Source organism: Pan paniscus, chromosome 1 (genome assembly GCF_029289425.2).
Source record: "Pan paniscus chromosome 1, NHGRI_mPanPan1-v2.0_pri, whole genome shotgun sequence".
Classification (NCBI taxonomy): domain Eukaryota; kingdom Metazoa; phylum Chordata; class Mammalia; order Primates; family Hominidae; genus Pan; species Pan paniscus.
In genome coordinates this window covers 20,735,840-20,753,053 of record NC_073249.2, presented here as the reverse complement: position 1 = coordinate 20,753,053, position 17,214 = coordinate 20,735,840, and the positions used below count along the sequence as shown (strand labels likewise).

The 17,214-nt window shown below is 67.6% G+C and overlaps 8 non-coding genes across 8 annotated transcripts; all 8 read right to left on the bottom strand.

The window, feature by feature from the left end:
• Positions 1–51: 51 nt before the first annotated feature.
• Positions 52–170, bottom strand: LOC129395044 (5S ribosomal RNA). The gene has a single exon (XR_008622530.2). It is a non-coding gene; the product is annotated as a 5S ribosomal RNA (ribosomal RNA).
• Positions 171–2,293: 2,123 nt separating this feature from the next.
• Positions 2,294–2,412, bottom strand: LOC129395093 (5S ribosomal RNA). The gene has a single exon (XR_008622576.1). It is a non-coding gene; the product is annotated as a 5S ribosomal RNA (ribosomal RNA).
• Positions 2,413–4,535: 2,123 nt separating this feature from the next.
• Positions 4,536–4,654, bottom strand: LOC129395092 (5S ribosomal RNA). The gene has a single exon (XR_008622574.1). It is a non-coding gene; the product is annotated as a 5S ribosomal RNA (ribosomal RNA).
• A 2,122-nt stretch (positions 4,655–6,776) lies between these two features.
• LOC129395119 (5S ribosomal RNA) lies at positions 6,777–6,895 on the bottom strand. Its single transcript, XR_008622606.2, has one exon. It is a non-coding gene; the product is annotated as a 5S ribosomal RNA (ribosomal RNA).
• A 2,123-nt stretch (positions 6,896–9,018) lies between these two features.
• Positions 9,019–9,137, bottom strand: LOC129395118 (5S ribosomal RNA). Its single transcript, XR_008622605.2, has one exon. It is a non-coding gene; the product is annotated as a 5S ribosomal RNA (ribosomal RNA).
• A 2,123-nt stretch (positions 9,138–11,260) lies between these two features.
• LOC129395117 (5S ribosomal RNA) lies at positions 11,261–11,379 on the bottom strand. Its single transcript, XR_008622602.2, has one exon. It is a non-coding gene; the product is annotated as a 5S ribosomal RNA (ribosomal RNA).
• A 2,123-nt stretch (positions 11,380–13,502) lies between these two features.
• LOC129395091 (5S ribosomal RNA) lies at positions 13,503–13,621 on the bottom strand. Its single transcript, XR_008622573.1, has one exon. It is a non-coding gene; the product is annotated as a 5S ribosomal RNA (ribosomal RNA).
• Positions 13,622–15,744: 2,123 nt separating this feature from the next.
• Positions 15,745–15,863, bottom strand: LOC129395089 (5S ribosomal RNA). The gene has a single exon (XR_008622570.1). It is a non-coding gene; the product is annotated as a 5S ribosomal RNA (ribosomal RNA).
• Positions 15,864–17,214: the final 1,351 nt, after the last annotated feature.

Sequence of the window (17,214 nt, the reverse complement as noted above, 5' to 3'; positions counted from 1 at the left end):
CGAGACTCCGTCTGGAAGAAAAGGAAAGAAAAAGCAAAAAGCCAAAGAAAAAGCCTACAGCACCCGGTATTCCCAGGCGGTCTCCCATCCAAGTACTAACCAGGCCCGACCCTGCTTAGCTTCCGAGATCAGACGAGATCGGGCGCGTTCAGGGTGGTATGGCCGTAGACGCCGAAGGAGGCGCCTGGCTGCCCCAAGAGCCCGGCCCGGCCCGGCCGTGCCCGCCGGATTGCGGCCGTCACCGCCAGCCCGGGGCCGCGGGGCTCGGATCGGGGACCCCCGAGCCGCTGGCCCGCGGCCTTCCCCCCGGCTCCCGCGCTCCCGAGCTTCCACCACATCGGGCCCGCTCGGAGCAGGGAGTGCTCCGAGGCGTCAGGGCCCAGGGCCCACGATCCTGGGACGCCCTCCGGTCCTCCGCCCTGTCGCGGAGGCAGCGTTCTGGATCCCTCGCCGCACAGGGGCTCCTGCGAGGCCCCCTCTTGCCCCACCCACCCAGAGCCGTCAGGGCTGGCCCAAGGCGAACAGCCGGCCCAGCGGCGCGGGGCCTTTCTCTCACAACGCCCCCACCACGGTCGCTTGTCCCGACCAAGACCCGGCCGGGGGGCAAGAGGGCGTGGGGTGTAGCCGGTCGGGGGGTGGCCCTGTTTTGCCCCGCGCTGGCACTAGAGGCGGCGGCCTGATCTCGGGTGAGAGGGCCTGAGAGAAACCCAGACACACCCCACCACCACCAGGAGCAAATCCACTCCCCCACACAGAGACAACACGCGGGCGCGCTCGCACGCGCTCGCGCGGACACACACACACAGACACACACACAGACACAGACACACACGCACGCACACGCACGCGCGCGCACGCACACACACACGCGGCTTGGAGGAGAGCAAGGACGAGATGGATGGAGAGATAGAAACTGAGGGAGGGAGAGAGACAGCGATCGAGAGAGACAGGCGAGGGCGAGAGGGAAGGAGACAGACAGAGAGGCTGAGAAAGAGAGAGGGACAGAGAAAGAGAGAGAGAGAGAGACAGAGAGACAGAGGGAAAACGACAGAAGTAGCGCGAGGTCCAGGGGGAAACCTAGAAGAGAGAGGCGGAGGGAGCTAGAGAGCGAGAGCGATAGAGCCTTAGAGAGGAAGCGCCCGGCTCCGTTAGGCAGCGCCCTCTTGAGCAGGCCGGGGCAGGGTGGAGGGGGCTTGGGCTGCGCCAGAACACGCGGGCCAGGCGGTCCGTGCGAGAGGAGCAACGGAGCGCGGAGACGGGCTTTTTCTTGGATGAATTGCTTGCTTTGGAGGTGGGTTTCGTAGGCTCCTGCCTTTCTTGGCACCTCCCTGTGCTCTGGGTGCCTTGCGGCGGGCCCCGAGATTTGCAGAGCGTGCCCGCCCGTTTGGCGGGAGCCGTGGCCCCGGGCGGGCCCGGAGGCCTGGGTCTCCGGCGTGTCCTCGGGACTGGAGTCGTCGACACGAAGTGGGGGGCATTGGGAATCCCGGGTGCACAGGGACTGTTTTCCTGGTGGCTGGCGAAGCAATGCCCTTCCCCCGGGTAAAGCAGCCCATGCGTTCTGGAGCCGAGGTCTTGGCTGGCGTCTGTGGTTCCCGCTGCCCCTGCCCGCCCCTTCCCCCGGTTTGGAAGGGTGCGACGACGGCGCCCGACGGGTGAATGGAATCGCCTGGGCGTTCCGGGAGCGGGAAGGTACCGCGAACGGCAGGGAACCCGCGGCTGCGCCTTTGGGGTCCGGCCCGCTGCCCTCCCAGGCTGGAGCCGGGCTCCTGGCGGGGCGGCGGCGAGGCGGAAGCGGTGGGATGCTGCTGCCCGGCGTGCAGTAGGGGCGGAGCCCCAGGAGGAGGACCCCGGCTGCGGCTGCGGCGGGGGTGTAGGTGGGCGGTAAAGGGGGAGCAGAGTCAGGGGAGGTTGGCAAGCATGGCGACTGTAGGGGGAAGGGAGGCAGCGGGGAAGCCAAAAGAGCCTACAGCAGGCCGGGCGGGCGCGGTGGCTCCCGCCTGTAATCCCAGCACTCTGGGAGGCCGAGGCGGGTGGATAACGAGGTCAGGAGCTCGAGACCATCCCGGCTGACAGGGTGAAACCCCGTCTCTAGGAAAAATAGAAAAAATTAGCCGGGCGTGGTGGCGGGCGCCTGTAGGCCCAGCTACTCGGGAGGCTGAGGCCGGGGAATGGCGTGAGCCCGGGAGGCGGAGCTTGCAGTGAGCCGAGATGGCGCCACTGCACTCCAGCCTGGGCGACAGAGCGAGACTCCGTCTGGAAGAAAAGGAAAGAAAAAGCAAAAAGCCAAAGAAAAAGCCTACAGCACCCGGTATTCCCAGGCGGTCTCCCATCCAAGTACTAACCAGGCCCGACCCTGCTTAGCTTCCGAGATCAGACGAGATCGGGCGCGTTCAGGGTGGTATGGCCGTAGACGCCGAAGGAGGCGCCTGGCTGCCCCAAGAGCCCGGCCCGGCCCGGCCGTGCCCGCCGGATTGCGGCCGTCACCGCCAGCCCGGGGCCGCGGGGCTCGGATCGGGGACCCCCGAGCCGCTGGCCCGCGGCCTTCCCCCCGGCTCCCGCGCTCCCGAGCTTCCACCACATCGGGCCCGCTCGGAGCAGGGAGTGCTCCGAGGCGTCAGGGCCCAGGGCCCACGATCCTGGGACGCCCTCCGGTCCTCCGCCCTGTCGCGGAGGCAGCGTTCTGGATCCCTCGCCGCACAGGGGCTCCTGCGAGGCCCCCTCTTGCCCCACCCACCCAGAGCCGTCAGGGCTGGCCCAAGGCGAACAGCCGGCCCAGCCGCGCGGGGCCTTTCTCTCACAACGCCCCCACCACGGTCGCTTGTCCCGACCAAGACCCGGCCGGGGGGCAAGAGGGCGTGGGGTGTAGCCGGTCGGGGGGTGGCCCTGTTTTGCCCCGCGCTGGCACTAGAGGCGGCGGCCTGATCTCGGGTGAGAGGGCCTGAGAGAAACCCAGACACACCCCACCACCACCAGGAGCAAATCCACTCCCCCACACAGAGACAACACGCGGGCGCGCTCGCACGCGCTCGCGCGGACACACACACACAGACACACACACAGACACAGACACACACGCACGCACACGCACGCGCGCGCACGCACACACACACGCGGCTTGGAGGAGAGCAAGGACGAGATGGATGGAGAGATAGAAACTGAGGGAGGGAGAGAGACAGCGATCGAGAGAGACAGGCGAGGGCGAGAGGGAAGGAGACAGACAGAGAGGCTGAGAAAGAGAGAGGGACAGAGAAAGAGAGAGAGAGAGAGACAGAGAGACAGAGGGAAAACGACAGAAGTAGCGCGAGGTCCAGGGGGAAACCTAGAAGAGAGAGGCGGAGGGAGCTAGAGAGCGAGAGCGATAGAGCCTTAGAGAGGAAGCGCCCGGCTCCGTTAGGCAGCGCCCTCTTGAGCAGGCCGGGGCAGGGTGGAGGGGGCTTGGGCTGCGCCAGAACACGCGGGCCAGGCGGTCCGTGCGAGAGGAGCAACGGAGCGCGGAGACGGGCTTTTTCTTGGATGAATTGCTTGCTTTGGAGGTGGGTTTCGTAGGCTCCTGCCTTTCTTGGCACCTCCCTGTGCTCTGGGTGCCTTGCGGCGGGCCCCGAGATTTGCAGAGCGTGCCCGCCCGTTTGGCGGGAGCCGTGGCCCCGGGCGGGCCCGGAGGCCTGGGTCTCCGGCGTGTCCTCGGGACTGGAGTCGTCGACACGAAGTGGGGGGCATTGGGAATCCCGGGTGCACAGGGACTGTTTTCCTGGTGGCTGGCGAAGCAATGCCCTTCCCCCGGGTAAAGCAGCCCATGCGTTCTGGAGCCGAGGTCTTGGCTGGCGTCTGTGGTTCCCGCTGCCCCTGCCCGCCCCTTCCCCCGGTTTGGAAGGGTGCGACGACGGCGCCCGACGGGTGAATGGAATCGCCTGGGCGTTCCGGGAGCGGGAAGGTACCGCGAACGGCAGGGAACCCGCGGCTGCGCCTTTGGGGTCCGGCCCGCTGCCCTCCCAGGCTGGAGCCGGGCTCCTGGCGGGGCGGCGGCGAGGCGGAAGCGGTGGGATGCTGCTGCCCGGCGTGCAGTAGGGGCGGAGCCCCAGGAGGAGGACCCCGGCTGCGGCTGCGGCGGGGGTGTAGGTGGGCGGTAAAGGGGGAGCAGAGTCAGGGGAGGTTGGCAAGCATGGCGACTGTAGGGGGAAGGGAGGCAGCGGGGAAGCCAAAAGAGCCTACAGCAGGCCGGGCGGGCGCGGTGGCTCCCGCCTGTAATCCCAGCACTCTGGGAGGCCGAGGCGGGTGGATCACGAGGTCAGGAGCTCGAGACCATCCCGGCTGACAGGGTGAAACCCCGTCTCTAGGAAAAATAGAAAAAATTAGCCGGGCGTGGTGGCGGGCGCCTGTAGGCCCAGCTACTCGGGAGGCTGAGGCCGGGGAATGGCGTGAGCCCGGGAGGCGGAGCTTGCAGTGAGCCGAGATGGCGCCACTGCACTCCAGCCTGGGCGACAGAGCGAGACTCCGTCTGGAAGAAAAGGAAAGAAAAAGCAAAAAGCCAAAGAAAAAGCCTACAGCACCCGGTATTCCCAGGCGGTCTCCCATCCAAGTACTAACCAGGCCCGACCCTGCTTAGCTTCCGAGATCAGACGAGATCGGGCGCGTTCAGGGTGGTATGGCCGTAGACGCCGAAGGAGGCGCCTGGCTGCCCCAAGAGCCCGGCCCGGCCCGGCCGTGCCCGCCGGATTGCGGCCGTCACCGCCAGCCCGGGGCCGCGGGGCTCGGATCGGGGACCCCCGAGCCGCTGGCCCGCGGCCTTCCCCCCGGCTCCCGCGCTCCCGAGCTTCCACCACATCGGGCCCGCTCGGAGCAGGGAGTGCTCCGAGGCGTCAGGGCCCAGGGCCCACGATCCTGGGACGCCCTCCGGTCCTCCGCCCTGTTGCGGAGGCAGCGTTCTGGATCCCTCGCCGCACAGGGGCTCCTGCGAGGCCCCCTCTTGCCCCACCCACCCAGAGCCGTCAGGGCTGGCCCAAGGCGAACAGCCGGCCCAGCCGCGCGGGGCCTTTCTCTCACAACGCCCCCACCACGGTCGCTTGTCCCGACCAAGACCCGGCCGGGGGGCAAGAGGGCGTGGGGTGTAGCCGGTCGGGGGGTGGCCCTGTTTTGCCCCGCGCTGGCACTAGAGGCGGCGGCCTGATCTCGGGTGAGAGGGCCTGAGAGAAACCCAGACACACCCCACCACCACCAGGAGCAAATCCACTCCCCCACACAGAGACAACACGCGGGCGTGCTCGCACGCGCTCGCGCGGACACACACACACAGACACACACACAGACACAGACACACACGCACGCACACGCACGCGCGCGCACGCACACACACACGTGGCTTGGAGGAGAGCAAGGACGAGATGGATGGAGAGATAGAAACTGAGGGAGGGAGAGAGACAGCGATCGAGAGAGACAGGCGAGGGCGAGAGGGAAGGAGACAGACAGAGAGGCTGAGAAAGAGAGAGGGACAGAGAAAGAGAGAGAGAGAGAGACAGAGAGACAGAGGGAAAACGACAGAAGTAGCGCGAGGTCCAGGGGGAAACCTAGAAGAGAGAGGCGGAGGGAGCTAGAGAGCGAGAGCGATAGAGCCTTAGAGAGAAGCGCCCGGCTCCGTTAGGCAGCGCCCTCTTGAGCAGGCCGGGGCAGGGTGGAGGGGGCTTGGGCTGCGCCAGAACACGCGGGCCAGGCGGTCCGTGCGAGAGGAGCAACGGAGCGCGGAGACGGGCTTTTTCTTGGATGAATTGCTTGCTTTGGAGGTGGGTTTCGTAGGCTCCTGCCTTTCTTGGCACCTCCCTGTGCTCTGGGTGCCTTGCGGCGGGCCCCGAGATTTGCAGAGCGTGCCCGCCCGTTTGGCGGGAGCCGTGGCCCCGGGCGGGCCCGGAGGCCTGGGTCTCCGGCGTGTCCTCGGGACTGGAGTCGTCGACACGAAGTGGGGGGCATTGGGAATCCCGGGTGCACAGGGACTGTTTTCCTGGTGGCTGGCGAAGCAATGCCCTTCCCCCGGGTAAAGCAGCCCATGCGTTCTGGAGCCGAGGTCTTGGCTGGCGTCTGTGGTTCCCGCTGCCCCTGCCCGCCCCTTCCCCCGGTTTGGAAGGGTGCGACGACGGCGCCCGACGGGTGAATGGAATCGCCTGGGCGTTCCGGGAGCGGGAAGGTACCGCGAACGGCAGGGAACCCGCGGCTGCGCCTTTGGGGTCCGGCCCGCTGCCCTCCCAGGCTGGAGCCGGGCTCCTGGCGGGGCGGCGGCGAGGCGGAAGCGGTGGGATGCTGCTGCCCGGCGTGCAGTAGGGGCGGAGCCCCAGGAGGAGGACCCCGGCTGCGGCTGCGGCGGGGGTGTAGGTGGGCGGTAAAGGGGGAGCAGAGTCAGGGGAGGTTGGCAAGCATGGCGACTGTAGGGGGAAGGGAGGCAGCGGGGAAGCCAAAAGAGCCTACAGCAGGCCGGGCGGGCGCGGTGGCTCCCGCCTGTAATCCCAGCACTCTGGGAGGCCGAGGCGGGTGGATCACGAGGTCAGGAGCTCGAGACCATCCCGGCTGACAGGGTGAAACCCCGTCTCTAGGAAAAATAGAAAAAATTAGCCGGGCGTGGTGGCGGGCGCCTGTAGGCCCAGCTACTCGGGAGGCTGAGGCCGGGGAATGGCGTGAGCCCGGGAGGCGGAGCTTGCAGTGAGCCGAGATGGCGCCACTGCACTCCAGCCTGGGCGACAGAGCGAGACTCCGTCTGGAAGAAAAGGAAAGAAAAAGCAAAAAGCCAAAGAAAAAGCCTACAGCACCCGGTATTCCCAGGCGGTCTCCCATCCAAGTACTAACCAGGCCCGACCCTGCTTAGCTTCCGAGATCAGACGAGATCGGGCGCGTTCAGGGTGGTATGGCCGTAGACGCCGAAGGAGGCGCCTGGCTGCCCCAAGAGCCCGGCCCGGCCCGGCCGTGCCCGCCGGATTGCGGCCGTCACCGCCAGCCCGGGGCCGCGGGGCTCGGATCGGGGACCCCCGAGCCGCTGGCCCGTGGCCTTCCCCCCGGCTCCCGCGCTCCCGAGCTTCCACCACATCGGGCCCGCTCGGAGCAGGGAGTGCTCCGAGGCGTCAGGGCCCAGGGCCCACGATCCTGGGACGCCCTCCGGTCCTCCGCCCTGTCGCGGAGGCAGCGTTCTGGATCCCTCGCCGCACAGGGGCTCCTGCGAGGCCCCCTCTTGCCCCACCCACCCAGAGCCGTCAGGGCTGGCCCAAGGCGAACAGCCGGCCCAGCCGCGCGGGGCCTTTCTCTCACAACGCCCCCACCACGGTCGCTTGTCCCGACCAAGACCCGGCCGGGGGGCAAGAGGGCGTGGGGTGTAGCCGGTCGGGGGGTGGCCCTGTTTTGCCCCGCGCTGGCACTAGAGGCGGCGGCCTGATCTCGGGTGAGAGGGCCTGAGAGAAACCCAGACACACCCCACCACCACCAGGAGCAAATCCACTCCCCCACACAGAGACAACACGCGGGCGCGCTCGCACGCGCTCGCGCGGACACACACACACAGACACACACACAGACACAGACACACACGCACGCACACGCACGCGCGCGCACGCACACACACACGCGGCTTGGAGGAGAGCAAGGACGAGATGGATGGAGAGATAGAAACTGAGGGAGGGAGAGAGACAGCGATCGAGAGAGACAGGCGAGGGCGAGAGGGAAGGAGACAGACAGAGAGGCTGAGAAAGAGAGAGGGACAGAGAAAGAGAGAGAGAGAGAGACAGAGAGACAGAGGGAAAACGACAGAAGTAGCGCGAGGTCCAGGGGGAAACCTAGAAGAGAGAGGCGGAGGGAGCTAGAGAGCGAGAGCGATAGAGCCTTAGAGAGGAAGCGCCCGGCTCCGTTAGGCAGCGCCCTCTTGAGCAGGCCGGGGCAGGGTGGAGGGGGCTTGGGCTGCGCCAGAACACGCGGGCCAGGCGGTCCGTGCGAGAGGAGCAACGGAGCGCGGAGACGGGCTTTTTCTTGGATGAATTGCTTGCTTTGGAGGTGGGTTTCGTAGGCTCCTGCCTTTCTTGGCACCTCCCTGTGCTCTGGGTGCCTTGCGGCGGGCCCCGAGATTTGCAGAGCGTGCCCGCCCGTTTGGCGGGAGCCGTGGCCCCGGGCGGGCCCGGAGGCCTGGGTCTCCGGCGTGTCCTCGGGACTGGAGTCGTCGACACGAAGTGGGGGGCATTGGGAATCCCGGGTGCACAGGGACTGTTTTCCTGGTGGCTGGCGAAGCAATGCCCTTCCCCCGGGTAAAGCAGCCCATGCGTTCTGGAGCCGAGGTCTTGGCTGGCGTCTGTGGTTCCCGCTGCCCCTGCCCGCCCCTTCCCCCAGTTTGGAAGGGTGCGACGACGGCGCCCGACGGGTGAATGGAATCGCCTGGGCGTTCCGGGAGCGGGAAGGTACCGCGAACGGCAGGGAACCCGCGGCTGCGCCTTTGGGGTCCGGCCCGCTGCCCTCCCAGGCTGGAGCCGGGCTCCTGGCGGGGCGGCGGCGAGGCGGAAGCGGTGGGATGCTGCTGCCCGGCGTGCAGTAGGGGCGGAGCCCCAGGAGGAGGACCCCGGCTGCGGCTGCGGCGGGGGTGTAGGTGGGCGGTAAAGGGGGAGCAGAGTCAGGGGAGGTTGGCAAGCATGGCGACTGTAGGGGGAAGGGAGGCAGCGGGGAAGCCAAAAGAGCCTACAGCAGGCCGGGCGGGCGCGGTGGCTCCCGCCTGTAATCCCAGCACTCTGGGAGGCCGAGGCGGGTGGATCACGAGGTCAGGAGCTCGAGACCATCCCGGCTGACAGGGTGAAACCCCGTCTCTAGGAAAAATAGAAAAAATTAGCCGGGCGTGGTGGCGGGCGCCTGTAGGCCCAGCTACTCGGGAGGCTGAGGCCGGGGAATGGCGTGAGCCCGGGAGGCGGAGCTTGCAGTGAGCCGAGATGGCGCCACTGCACTCCAGCCTGGGCGACAGAGCGAGACTCCGTCTGGAAGAAAAGGAAAGAAAAAGCAAAAAGCCAAAGAAAAAGCCTACAGCACCCGGTATTCCCAGGCGGTCTCCCATCCAAGTACTAACCAGGCCCGACCCTGCTTAGCTTCCGAGATCAGACGAGATCGGGCGCGTTCAGGGTGGTATGGCCGTAGACGCCGAAGGAGGCGCCTGGCTGCCCCAAGAGCCCGGCCCGGCCCGGCCGTGCCCGCCGGATTGCGGCCGTCACCGCCAGCCCGGGGCCGCGGGGCTCGGATCGGGGACCCCCGAGCCGCTGGCCCGCGGCCTTCCCCCCGGCTCCCGCGCTCCCGAGCTTCCACCACATCGGGCCCGCTCGGAGCAGGGAGTGCTCCGAGGCGTCAGGGCCCAGGGCCCACGATCCTGGGACGCCCTCCGGTCCTCCGCCCTGTCGCGGAGGCAGCGTTCTGGATCCCTCGCCGCACAGGGGCTCCTGCGAGGCCCCCTCTTGCCCCACCCACCCAGAGCCGTCAGGGCTGGCCCAAGGCGAACAGCCGGCCCAGCGGCGCGGGGCCTTTCTCTCACAACGCCCCCACCACGGTCGCTTGTCCCGACCAAGACCCGGCCGGGGGGCAAGAGGGCGTGGGGTGTAGCCGGTCGGGGGGTGGCCCTGTTTTGCCCCGCGCTGGCACTAGAGGCGGCGGCCTGATCTCGGGTGAGAGGGCCTGAGAGAAACCCAGACACACCCCACCACCACCAGGAGCAAATCCACTCCCCCACACAGAGACAACACGCGGGCGCGCTCGCACGCGCTCGCGCGGACACACACACACAGACACACACACAGACACAGACACACACGCACGCACACGCACGCGCGCGCACGCACACACACACGCGGCTTGGAGGAGAGCAAGGACGAGATGGATGGAGAGATAGAAACTGAGGGAGGGAGAGAGACAGCGATCGAGAGAGACAGGCGAGGGCGAGAGGGAAGGAGACAGACAGAGAGGCTGAGAAAGAGAGAGGGACAGAGAAAGAGAGAGAGAGAGAGACAGAGAGACAGAGGGAAAACGACAGAAGTAGCGCGAGGTCCAGGGGGAAACCTAGAAGAGAGAGGCGGAGGGAGCTAGAGAGCGAGAGCGATAGAGCCTTAGAGAGGAAGCGCCCGGCTCCGTTAGGCAGCGCCCTCTTGAGCAGGCCGGGGCAGGGTGGAGGGGGCTTGGGCTGCGCCAGAACACGCGGGCCAGGCGGTCCGTGCGAGAGGAGCAACGGAGCGCGGAGACGGGCTTTTTCTTGGATGAATTGCTTGCTTTGGAGGTGGGTTTCGTAGGCTCCTGCCTTTCTTGGCACCTCCCTGTGCTCTGGGTGCCTTGCGGCGGGCCCCGAGATTTGCAGAGCGTGCCCGCCCATTTGGCGGGAGCCGTGGCCCCGGGCGGGCCCGGAGGCCTGGGTCTCCGGCGTGTCCTCGGGACTGGAGTCGTCGACACGAAGTGGGGGGCATTGGGAATCCCGGGTGCACAGGGACTGTTTTCCTGGTGGCTGGCGAAGCAATGCCCTTCCCCCGGGTAAAGCAGCCCATGCGTTCTGGAGCCGAGGTCTTGGCTGGCGTCTGTGGTTCCCGCTGCCCCTGCCCGCCCCTTCCCCCGGTTTGGAAGGGTGCGACGACGGCGCCCGACGGGTGAATGGAATCGCCTGGGCGTTCCGGGAGCGGGAAGGTACCGCGAACGGCAGGGAACCCGCGGCTGCGCCTTTGGGGTCCGGCCCGCTGCCCTCCCAGGCTGGAGCCGGGCTCCTGGCGGGGCGGCGGTGAGGCGGAAGCGGTGGGATGCTGCTGCCCGGCGTGCAGTAGGGGCGGAGCCCCAGGAGGAGGACCCCGGCTGCGGCTGCGGCGGGGGTGTAGGTGGGCGGTAAAGGGGGAGCAGAGTCAGGGGAGGTTGGCAAGCATGGCGACTGTAGGGGGAAGGGAGGCAGCGGGGAAGCCAAAAGAGCCTACAGCAGGCCGGGCGGGCGCGGTGGCTCCCGCCTGTAATCCCAGCACTCTGGGAGGCCGAGGCGGGTGGATCACGAGGTCAGGAGCTCGAGACCATCCCGGCTGACAGGGTGAAACCCCGTCTCTAGGAAAGATAGAAAAAATTAGCCGGGCGTGGTGGCGGGCGCCTGTAGGCCCAGCTACTCGGGAGGCTGAGGCCGGGGAATGGCGTGAGCCCGGGAGGCGGAGCTTGCAGTGAGCCGAGATGGCGCCACTGCACTCCAGCCTGGGCGACAGAGCGAGACTCCGTCTGGAAGAAAAGGAAAGAAAAAGCAAAAAGCCAAAGAAAAAGCCTACAGCACCCGGTATTCCCAGGCGGTCTCCCATCCAAGTACTAACCAGGCCCGACCCTGCTTAGCTTCCGAGATCAGACGAGATCGGGCGCGTTCAGGGTGGTATGGCCGTAGACGCCGAAGGAGGCGCCTGGCTGCCCCAAGAGCCCGGCCCGGCCCGGCCGTGCCCGCCGGATTGCGGCCGTCACCGCCAGCCCGGGGCCGCGGGGCTCGGATCGGGGACCCCCGAGCCGCTGGCCCGCGGCCTTCCCCCCGGCTCCCGCGCTCCCGAGCTTCCACCACATCGGGCCCGCTCGGAGCAGGGAGTGCTCCGAGGCGTCAGGGCCCAGGGCCCACGATCCTGGGACGCCCTCCGGTCCTCCGCCCTGTCGCGGAGGCAGCGTTCTGGATCCCTCGCCGCACAGGGGCTCCTGCGAGGCCCCCTCTTGCCCCACCCACCCAGAGCCGTCAGGGCTGGCCCAAGGCGAACAGCCGGCCCAGCGGCGCGGGGCCTTTCTCTCACAACGCCCCCACCACGGTCGCTTGTCCCGACCAAGACCCGGCCGGGGGGCAAGAGGGCGTGGGGTGTAGCCGGTCGGGGGGTGGCCCTGTTTTGCCCCGCGCTGGCACTAGAGGCGGCGGCCTGATCTCGGGTGAGAGGGCCTGAGAGAAACCCAGACACACCCCACCACCACCAGGAGCAAATCCACTCCCCCACACAGAGACAACACGCGGGCGCGCTCGCACGCGCTCGCGCGGACACACACACACAGACACACACACAGACACAGACACACACGCACGCACACGCACGCGCGCGCACGCACACACACACGCGGCTTGGAGGAGAGCAAGGACGAGATGGATGGAGAGATAGAAACTGAGGGAGGGAGAGAGACAGCGATCGAGAGAGACAGGCGAGGGCGAGAGGGAAGGAGACAGACAGAGAGGCTGAGAAAGAGAGAGGGACAGAGAAAGAGAGAGAGAGAGAGACAGAGAGACAGAGGGAAAATGACAGAAGTAGCGCGAGGTCCAGGGGGAAACCTAGAAGAGAGAGGCGGAGGGAGCTAGAGAGCGAGAGCGATAGAGCCTTAGAGAGGAAGCGCCCGGCTCCGTTAGGCAGCGCCCTCTTGAGCAGGCCGGGGCAGGGTGGAGGGGGCTTGGGCTGCGCCAGAACACGCGGGCCAGGCGGTCCGTGCGAGAGGAGCAACGGAGCGCGGAGACGGGCTTTTTCTTGGATGAATTGCTTGCTTTGGAGGTGGGTTTCGTAGGCTCCTGCCTTTCTTGGCACCTCCCTGTGCTCTGGGTGCCTTGCGGCGGGCCCCGAGATTTGCAGAGCGTGCCCGCCCGTTTGGCGGGAGCCGTGGCCCCGGGCGGGCCCGGAGGCCTGGGTCTCCGGCGTGTCCTCGGGACTGGAGTCGTCGACACGAAGTGGGGGGCATTGGGAATCCCGGGTGCACAGGGACTGTTTTCCTGGTGGCTGGCGAAGCAATGCCCTTCCCCCGGGTAAAGCAGCCCATGCGTTCTGGAGCCGAGGTCTTGGCTGGCGTCTGTGGTTCCCGCTGCCCCTGCCCGCCCCTTCCCCCGGTTTGGAAGGGTGTGACGACGGCGCCCGACGGGTGAATGGAATCGCCTGGGCGTTCCGGGAGCGGGAAGGTACCGCGAACGGCAGGGAACCCGCGGCTGCGCCTTTGGGGTCCGGCCCGCTGCCCTCCCAGGCTGGAGCCGGGCTCCTGGCGGGGCGGCGGCGAGGCGGAAGTGGTGGGATGCTGCTGCCCGGCGTGCAGTAGGGGCGGAGCCCCAGGAGGAGGACCCCGGCTGCGGCTGCGGCGGGGGTGTAGGTGGGCGGTAAAGGGGGAGCAGAGTCAGGGGAGGTTGGCAAGCATGGCGACTGTAGGGGGAAGGGAGGCAGCGGGGAAGCCAAAAGAGCCTACAGCAGGCCGGGCGGGCGCGGTGGCTCCCGCCTGTAATCCCAGCACTCTGGGAGGCCGAGGCGGGTGGATCACGAGGTCAGGAGCTCGAGACCATCCCGGCTGACAGGGTGAAACCCCGTCTCTAGGAAAAATAGAAAAAATTAGCCGGGCGTGGTGGCGGGCGCCTGTAGGCCCAGCTACTCGGGAGGCTGAGGCCGGGGAATGGCGTGAGCCCGGGAGGCGGAGCTTGCAGTGAGCCAAGATGGCGCCACTGCACTCCAGCCTGGGCGACAGAGCGAGACTCCGTCTGGAAGAAAAGGAAAGAAAAAGCAAAAAGCCAAAGAAAAAGCCTACAGCACCCGGTATTCCCAGGCGGTCTCCCATCCAAGTACTAACCAGGCCCGACCCTGCTTAGCTTCCGAGATCAGACGAGATCGGGCGCGTTCAGGGTGGTATGGCCGTAGACGCCGAAGGAGGCGCCTGGCTGCCCCAAGAGCCCGGCCCGGCCCGGCCGTGCCCGCCGGATTGCGGCCGTCACCGCCAGCCCGGGGCCGCGGGGCTCGGATCGGGGACCCCCGAGCCGCTGGCCCGCGGCCTTCCCCCCGGCTCCCGCGCTCCCGAGCTTCCACCACATCGGGCCCGCTCGGAGCAGGGAGTGCTCCGAGGCGTCAGGGCCCAGGGCCCACGATCCTGGGACGCCCTCCGGTCCTCCGCCCTGTCGCGGAGGCAGCGTTCTGGATCCCTCGCCGCACAGGGGCTCCTGCGAGGCCCCCTCTTGCCCCACCCACCCAGAGCCGTCAGGGCTGGCCCAAGGCGAACAGCCGGCCCAGCGGCGCGGGGCCTTTCTCTCACAACGCCCCCACCACGGTCGCTTGTCCCGACCAAGACCCGGCCGGGGGGCAAGAGGGCGTGGGGTGTAGCCGGTCGGGGGGTGGCCCTGTTTTGCCCCGCGCTGGCACTAGAGGCGGCGGCCTGATCTCGGGTGAGAGGGCCTGAGAGAAACCCAGACACACCCCACCACCACCAGGAGCAAATCCACTCCCCCACACAGAGACAACACGCGGGCGCGCTCGCACGCGCTCGCGCGGACACACACACACAGACACACACACAGACACAGACACACACGCACGCACACGCACGCGCGCGCACGCACACACACACGCGGCTTGGAGGAGAGCAAGGACGAGATGGATGGAGAGATAGAAACTGAGGGAGGGAGAGAGACAGCGATCGAGAGAGACAGGCGAGGGCGAGAGGGAAGGAGACAGACAGAGAGGCTGAGAAAGAGAGAGGGACAGAGAAAGAGAGAGAGAGAGAGACAGAGAGACAGAGGGAAAACGACAGAAGTAGCGCGAGGTCCAGGGGGAAACCTAGAAGAGAGAGGCGGAGGGAGCTAGAGAGCGAGAGCGATAGAGCCTTAGAGAGGAAGCGCCCGGCTCCGTTAGGCAGCGCCCTCTTGAGCAGGCCGGGGCAGGGTGGAGGGGGCTTGGGCTGCGCCAGAACACGCGGGCCAGGCGGTCCGTGCGAGAGGAGCAACGGAGCGCGGAGACGGGCTTTTTCTTGGATGAATTGCTTGCTTTGGAGGTGGGTTTCGTAGGCTCCTGCCTTTCTTGGCACCTCCCTGTGCTCTGGGTGCCTTGCGGCGGGCCCCGAGATTTGCAGAGTGTGCCCGCCCGTTTGGCGGGAGCCGTGGCCCCGGGCGGGCCCGGAGGCCTGGGTCTCCGGCGTGTCCTCGGGACTGGAGTCGTCGACACGAAGTGGGGGGCATTGGGAATCCCGGGTGCACAGGGACTGTTTTCCTGGTGGCTGGCGAAGCAATGCCCTTCCCCCGGGTAAAGCAGCCCATGCGTTCTGGAGCCGAGGTCTTGGCTGGCGTCTGTGGTTCCCGCTGCCCCTGCCCGCCCCTTCCCCCGGTTTGGAAGGGTGCGACGACGGCGCCCGACGGGTGAATGGAATCGCCTGGGCGTTCCGGGAGCGGGAAGGTACCGCGAACGGCAGGGAACCCGCGGCTGCGCCTTTGGGGTCCGGCCCGCTGCCCTCCCAGGCTGGAGCCGGGCTCCTGGCGGGGCGGCGGCGAGGCGGAAGCGGTGGGATGCTGCTGCCCGGCGTGCAGTAGGGGCGGAGCCCCAGGAGGAGGACCCCGGCTGCGGCTGCGGCGGGGGTGTAGGTGGGCGGTAAAGGGGGAGCAGAGTCAGGGGAGGTTGGCAAGCATGGCGACTGTAGGGGGAAGGGAGGCAGCGGGGAAGCCAAAAGAGCCTACAGCAGGCCGGGCGGGCGCGGTGGCTCCCGCCTGTAATCCCAGCACTCTGGGAGGCCGAGGCGGGTGGATCACGAGGTCAGGAGCTCGAGACCATCCCGGCTGACAGGGTGAAACCCCGTCTCTAGGAAAAATAGAAAAAATTAGCCGGGCGTGGTGGCGGGCGCCTGTAGGCCCAGCTACTCGGGAGGCTGAGGCCGGGGAATGGCGTGAGCCCGGGAGGCGGAGCTTGCAGTGAGCCGAGATGGCGCCACTGCACTCCAGCCTGGGCGACAGAGCGAGACTCCGTCTGGAAGAAAAGGAAAGAAAAAGCAAAAAGCCAAAGAAAAAGCCTACAGCACCCGGTATTCCCAGGCGGTCTCCCATCCAAGTACTAACCAGGCCCGACCCTGCTTAGCTTCCGAGATCAGACGAGATCGGGCGCGTTCAGGGTGGTATGGCCGTAGACGCCGAAGGAGGCGCCTGGCTGCCCCAAGAGCCCGGCCCGGCCCGGCCGTGCCCGCCGGATTGCGGCCGTCACCGCCAGCCCGGGGCCGCGGGGCTCGGATCGGGGACCCCCGAGCCGCTGGCCCGCGGCCTTCCCCCCGGCTCCCGCGCTCCCGAGCTTCCACCACATCGGGCCCGCTCGGAGCAGGGAGTGCTCCGAGGCGTCAGGGCCCAGGGCCCACGATCCTGGGACGCCCTCCGGTCCTCCGCCCTGTCGCGGAGGCAGCGTTCTGGATCCCTCGCCGCACAGGGGCTCCTGCGAGGCCCCCTCTTGCCCCACCCACCCAGAGCCGTCAGGGCTGGCCCAAGGCGAACAGCCGGCCCAGCCGCGCGGGGCCTTTCTCTCACAACGCCCCCACCACGGTCGCTTGTCCCGACCAAGACCCGGCCGGGGGGCAAGAGGGCGTGGGGTGTAGCCGGTCGGGGGGTGGCCCTGTTTTGCCCCGCGCTGGCACTAGAGGCGGCGGCCTGATCTCGGGTGAGAGGGCCTGAGAGAAACCCAGACACACCCCACCACCACCAGGAGCAAATCCACTCCCCCACACAGAGACAACACGCGGGCGCGCTCGCACGCGCTCGCGCGGACACACACACACAGACACACACACAGACACAGACACACACGCACGCACACGCACGCGCGCGCACGCACACACACACGCGGCTTGGAGGAGAGCAAGGACGAGATGGATGGAGAGATAGAAACTGAGGGAGGGAGAGAGACAGCGATCGAGAGAGACAGGCGAGGGCGAGAGGGAAGGAGACAGACAGAGAGGCTGAGAAAGAGAGAGGGACAGAGAAAGAGAGAGAGAGAGAGACAGAGAGACAGAGGGAAAACGACAGAAGTAGCGCGAGGTCCAGGGGGAAACCTAGAAGAGAGAGGCGGAGGGAGCTAGAGAGCGAGAGCGATAGAGCCTTAGAGAGGAAGCGCCCGGCTCCGTTAGGCAGCGCCCTCTTGAGCAGGCCGGGGCAGGGTGGAGGGGGCTTGGGCTGCGCCAGAACACGCGGGCCAGGCGGTCCGTGCGAGAGGAGCAACGGAACGCGGAGACGGGCTTTTTCTTGGATGAATTGCTTGCTTTGGAGGTGGGTTTCGTAGGCTCCTGCCTTTCTTGGCACCTCCCTGTGCTCTGGGTGCCTTGCGGCGGGCCCCGAGATTTGCAGAGCGTGCCCGCCCGTTTGGCGGGAGCCGTGGCCCCGGGCGGGCCCGGAGGCCTGGGTCTCCGGCGTGTCCTCGGGACTGGAGTCGTCGACACGAAGTGGGGGGCATTGGGAATCCCGGGTGCACAGGGACTGTTTTCCTGGTGGCTGGCGAA